Genomic DNA, 5000 nt, shown 5'->3' on the forward strand with positions numbered 1-5000 from the left:
CCATCCTCTCCCATCTCATCACACCCATAGGTGTGTGTGTGAGTGTGTGTGTGTGTGTGTGTGTGTGTGTGTGTGTGTGTGTGTGTGTGAGTGTGTGTGTGTGTGTGTGTGTGTAGGTGTGTGTGTGTGTGTGTGTGTGTGTGTGTGTGTGTGTGTGTGTGTGTGTGTGTGTGTGTGTGTGTGTGTGTGTGTGTGTGTGTGTGTGTTTGTGTGTGTGTGTGTGAGTGTGTTTGTGTGTGTGTGTGTGTGTGTGTGTGTGTGTGTGTTTGTGTGTGTGTGTGTGTGTGAGTGTGTGTGTGTGTGTGTGTGTGTGGTTTCTGGCCACCATCCTCTTCCATCTCATCCCATTCAGGGAGCTGTTGTATAACCTTTCACCTAAATCAATGATATTATTCCACATGCGCATGTATGCTAAAGGTTGGTGGATGTTTTTAAGGCATAGTGTCACCCTATTTGGCCTTAAAGGATTCAAAACACAAAAACATCAAAAAGAGATAGTTCATTCACCCAAGTTCTGTTTTCACACAAAGCGTTTACCTCAGGTCAGTGAGAAAGAGTTTGGTTTCCGTCAGATTACATGGATTTCGACAAAACTTTTGTTTTCTGAGCTTAACAAAATAGACAAACTACTTTTTTTCATTTTAAGAAAACATTTGATGCTGAAGGAAGCCCCAGTATCAAGCTAAACAAGGACAAACATTTACAAACGCTAGGAACCAACATCCAAATACAAACATACAAATATGTGAGGCCAATGAACTGGATGCAAAACCTAATGCCAGTTTCTTAAATACCAGTAGACTACTAAGAAACAGAGAATGGGAAGGAAAGGACATGAAATGTCCATATAGTCTTATAATGGGCTTATATAAAGTATATATACATACAGAATACATATGTATAGGCCCATTATACGACCATATGGATAGTGTATATATATATTTATAAATGTTATATGTATATATATATGGTCATATAATGAGCACTATGTTGAAGAAGATGTTGAAGAAGCTGGACCTGACTGGCCTGATAGTTTACCATGCAACGCGACAAACTTCAAAACTATGCTTTACTGCCCTCTAGTGGCCTTAGGTGAGATAAGCTCGCCACACACTTATAACGACGCCATTAACGTCCCACTAAAAGCATACCTGTTGCATAAAAGTAAATTAAAGCATAAATTCAATGCCATTAAAAAAAAAAAATCCTTAGACTGACAATTGTTGAATAAGATGAAAATAAAAAGGGAAAATAACACCTTATCATTAGTTTCCTAATTTGATACAGTTAGTCCCTTATAGGTTTGAGTCGTGAGTGCTCAATTCTTTCAGGTGAGGTGGCCATCAACAGGTGTTATACTGCCATCTACTGACAACACACAGATCTGAATGCTGCTTTGGTCCGCATGAAAAGGAAAGGCAATAAAGTATAAATACAATACAAATATCTCCAAAAACATAAAAGTTAAACTGGGTCGTCTCAGACTTTTGTGAGATGATCATTTCAAAAGATCAGAATGCCCATTGCATTGCGAACATTGAAACAATTTATATGGGCTTTAAGGCCCACACAGTTTCAATGCATCGTTGAATCGTTTATTATCCTTTCGTAGCCTGCCGCTCAGGCATAGTGTGTTTGCTCTGTTGGAGCAGAGACACGACAGGACTTTATAATGCGGAAATAAACTTTGGAGACTACATGAGCTGGCATCCTACAGCGCTAGAAACGCCCAGTCCGAGACCCTCTCGGCTGCTGTGTCGGTGTTAACGGGAGATTATTTGGAAGGAGTATATGGATCGACCTATAACCACTCGGTAGGGTGACACACTACAGATTAAAGGCTACGCGTTATATATATGCTTTCTTGGCAAACAGTCACATAGATGCATACAAATAACTAGCAAAAACTATGTATTTGTACTGGTCATGTTGGAGGGACCCTGCAAAGCATTTCATTTCGATGTTTTGCTCCCCCTAAACTATGAATTGGAAGCGTCCATTGACAACCGAGTTGGACCGTCCGAGGTGTCACATCACAAGCGGAATAAGAAGGCGGTGTGACGCCTAGACGTATGATGGAGTGGCGACTATCTGCGGAATTCATCACAAGTAAAACTTTTATCAGCTCTTAGTATCAGAGTACTTAAACTTCGTTATGCACAGAAATAACGGCAACAGGTTAATTGCACATAGAGGTTACATTATAGGCTGCCTAACCTATATTACTTAAGCGTGCTACGCAGCAAATGGTTAGTATCAACTGTTCGGTTCTTTAAAAAGTAAAGACACTCTTATAAGAAACCTCTCGGACCACCTTACAACTTGGACACGATTTTGGACCGAACGCTCCCTCAACACGAATAACGGGCATCGCTTCAAGATCATTCGCTCATCTGTAAGTTTGTTTCTGTTGGGCATAGATGAAAATACTCAAACCATCAGCGTGTGGTGCTTATTTAATTTCTGCTAATGTGCGTTTGTCGAGTGTGAGTTATGCGACGGTTAAAACAGTGTTTGTGTTTTACGGGAAACCGGAAACTTTTCAGTTTGTGCAATAAATAGCTAGGGGCTACTGTTGTATTTAACCACACGAGGCGTTCATATAGGTTTCCTGTGGTCTCCTTCGCGAAAAAGACATTTTTTACCGTACAAATTCAATACGGGAGTTATCCTCGCCCGAAATGCCTACTGGAGTTCTGTACAACCCTCACGCGGGGAAGCGGGTGCGGCGCGGGTACGAGCCTGGGGTTGAAATGAAGTAATTCTACGTGAAAAGTCCCTTTATGCTCTCTCAACGGTTTATGTGGGGAAAAAAAAGAAAAAAGAAAACAGCACATTTTTGTACAATTTCAAGCTTCAGGCAATGTCAGGCTTATTCGTGGACAATATTATGGGTGGGGTTCAGAACATCAGAAATAGCCAACATAATGTGGGTAGAACAGGTATTGTTTGTAGTGTAGTGCTGTAGTGAATGCATACAGCCCTGAAGCCACAGGACTGGAGTAGGGGCAGGGGGGGGAGACCACCACCAAGCTGTTGTGTGTAAATGAGTGGAAGCCCTTTAGTGACATTGCACGGCAAAAAGGGGTGTGTCCTGGTACACCGCCTCAGAATAGTTGAATCACCCTCTGCTGTTTCCAGAAACTTCACTGCAGCCAAGACATGCCTTCCTTAAACTGTCATTCAATCACACTGCCACGTACGGTCATTCATAATGGCCCCTTTCACACACGGTGAAGCGCTGAGAGCAGAGCTGCCTATCGTCCAGACTCATTACGTGGTGCGGCCGGCCCTCTGAGCCAAAACGTGATCGTCCATCTGTGACCAAAAGAAGTCCCATTCTCACGACGAGCACAGACGACTGAAATAATATTTTTTCGTCTTGGGAATTAGGGGAAGGAAAATGCACTCCGGTGACCCTTTGACCTGGCGCCAGGAACAGCAGCAGTGGTGGATAGTGTTGTGGGAAAAAAAAAAAAAAAGTTCCCAGAATGCCTTGGTTTACTGAAAAGGCTTGTGTTTGTTTTCACAAGGAGCTTCTGGTTGACTGGAGCGGGAGAAAGACTGACTCCGGCTCCGTGACTCGGGCTCCGAGTCTGGCTGCTGGTCCTCCTAGCATAGAGCTCCTCAGGGCTATAGCCCCTGGGAACCCAGAGACCAGCGGTGCAGATGGGATTTTTAAACTGGGGGGGGACACTAACCTCGCCTAATCAGCTGTGCAGAGTTATTAACTGATGATTGTCGCCTTACATAGGGAGAGTGGGGGGGACGGATCGGGGTCACTATGAATCTGGGGGGGGACATGTCCCCCCCGTCCCCAGTGCTATCTGCGCCCCTGCCAGACACCTCTGGCCCGCATCTGGCCCACACCTGGCCCGGACCCTTAGCCACAAGCAGCTGCCATCTGCCACGGAGAGAGAGCCAATCATAGTGCTAACCGCCACAGGGGCTAATGACTTCATGGATTATAGATGAGGCCCAATGATTGGCTGCTAACTGCATATGGCCCAAACGCACAGACGTACAGGTTGGCCTAAAGCAGTGGTTCTTAACCCTATTGGAGGTACTGAACCCTGCAAGCTTCATCAGTGCATTCAACGAACCCTTCGTAATTTGAAAAATAAAATATAGTTTCTTCAAAACGTATGTATACAAACGGCCCGAACATTGCTAGTGTGAACCGGGCCATACTGTGTGTGTCTTGACCTCTGCCGAACCCCTGAGAGTGACTCAACGAACCCCTGGGGTTCGAATCGAACCCAGGTTAAGAACCACTGGCCTAAAGCATGTCTCTGTCGGTTTGAGTGTAACGTGACCAGGGAGTGTGTGTAGCCTGTTCTCCTGAGGCAAACTGGAAAAGTGTCGGCTCAGGGTTTTATGAGCCGGGGGAAGAGGTGTTGACTGTGTAAACACGGACGCTGCGGAGTTCGTATGTCCCCTCATCTGTGATGCGCTTTAAGGTGGGCCAACGGCATAAATAAACGGGGTCAAAGGTTATAGAGAAGAGGTTAAAGGTGAATGACTCAGTTACGATGGCTCTTTCTCTTCAGGGGTTTGACGCGGTGGGGGAAGTCTGGGGAAGCTGGTGGCTGTGTGTGAAAGGGGAGTGTGTTTAGCCAGGACACATGGAGGGACCGGAGGAAATGAATAACAAGCGTGTGTGTGTGTGTGTGCCCTGTGTGTTTGTGTGTGTGTGTGTCTGTACGTGTGTGTGTGTGTTTGCGCACGCCTGGAAATGGAGGCCAGAAGAGGGGAGCACACTGAAAGGGAAAGTCTGTGAAATATATTGGTGTGTGTGTGTGTGTGTGTGTGTTTGTGTGTGTGTGTGTGTGTGTGTGTGTGTGTGTGTGTGTGTGTGTGTGGCAGTGTGTAAGATGTCTGTGTGGTGTGTGTGTTCAGTGTGTGGTTTATGTGGCAGTGTGTGTGTGTCTAAAGATGGCACTGCGCTCTGGCAGACAGGGAGGGGAGGTCTAATGGCTTCTTATTATGAAATATGTAGC

General features: G+C 45.3%; 1 protein-coding gene across 1 annotated transcript in view; it reads left to right on the plus strand.

The window, feature by feature from the left end:
* The first annotated feature begins 2078 nt into the window (after positions 1 to 2078).
* hpcal1 (hippocalcin-like 1) overlaps positions 2079 to 5000 on the plus strand; it is a 12094-nt gene continuing 9172 nt past the window's right edge. Inside the window, exon 1 of the mRNA XM_080853377.1 lies at positions 2079 to 2395. The gene's annotated coding sequence lies outside the window, so the exon portion shown is untranslated. The remainder of the gene's footprint in view (positions 2396 to 5000) is intronic.

This window comes from Sprattus sprattus (assembly GCF_963457725.1).
Source record: "Sprattus sprattus genome assembly, chromosome: 16".
NCBI lineage: Eukaryota > Metazoa > Chordata > Actinopteri > Clupeiformes > Clupeidae > Sprattus > Sprattus sprattus.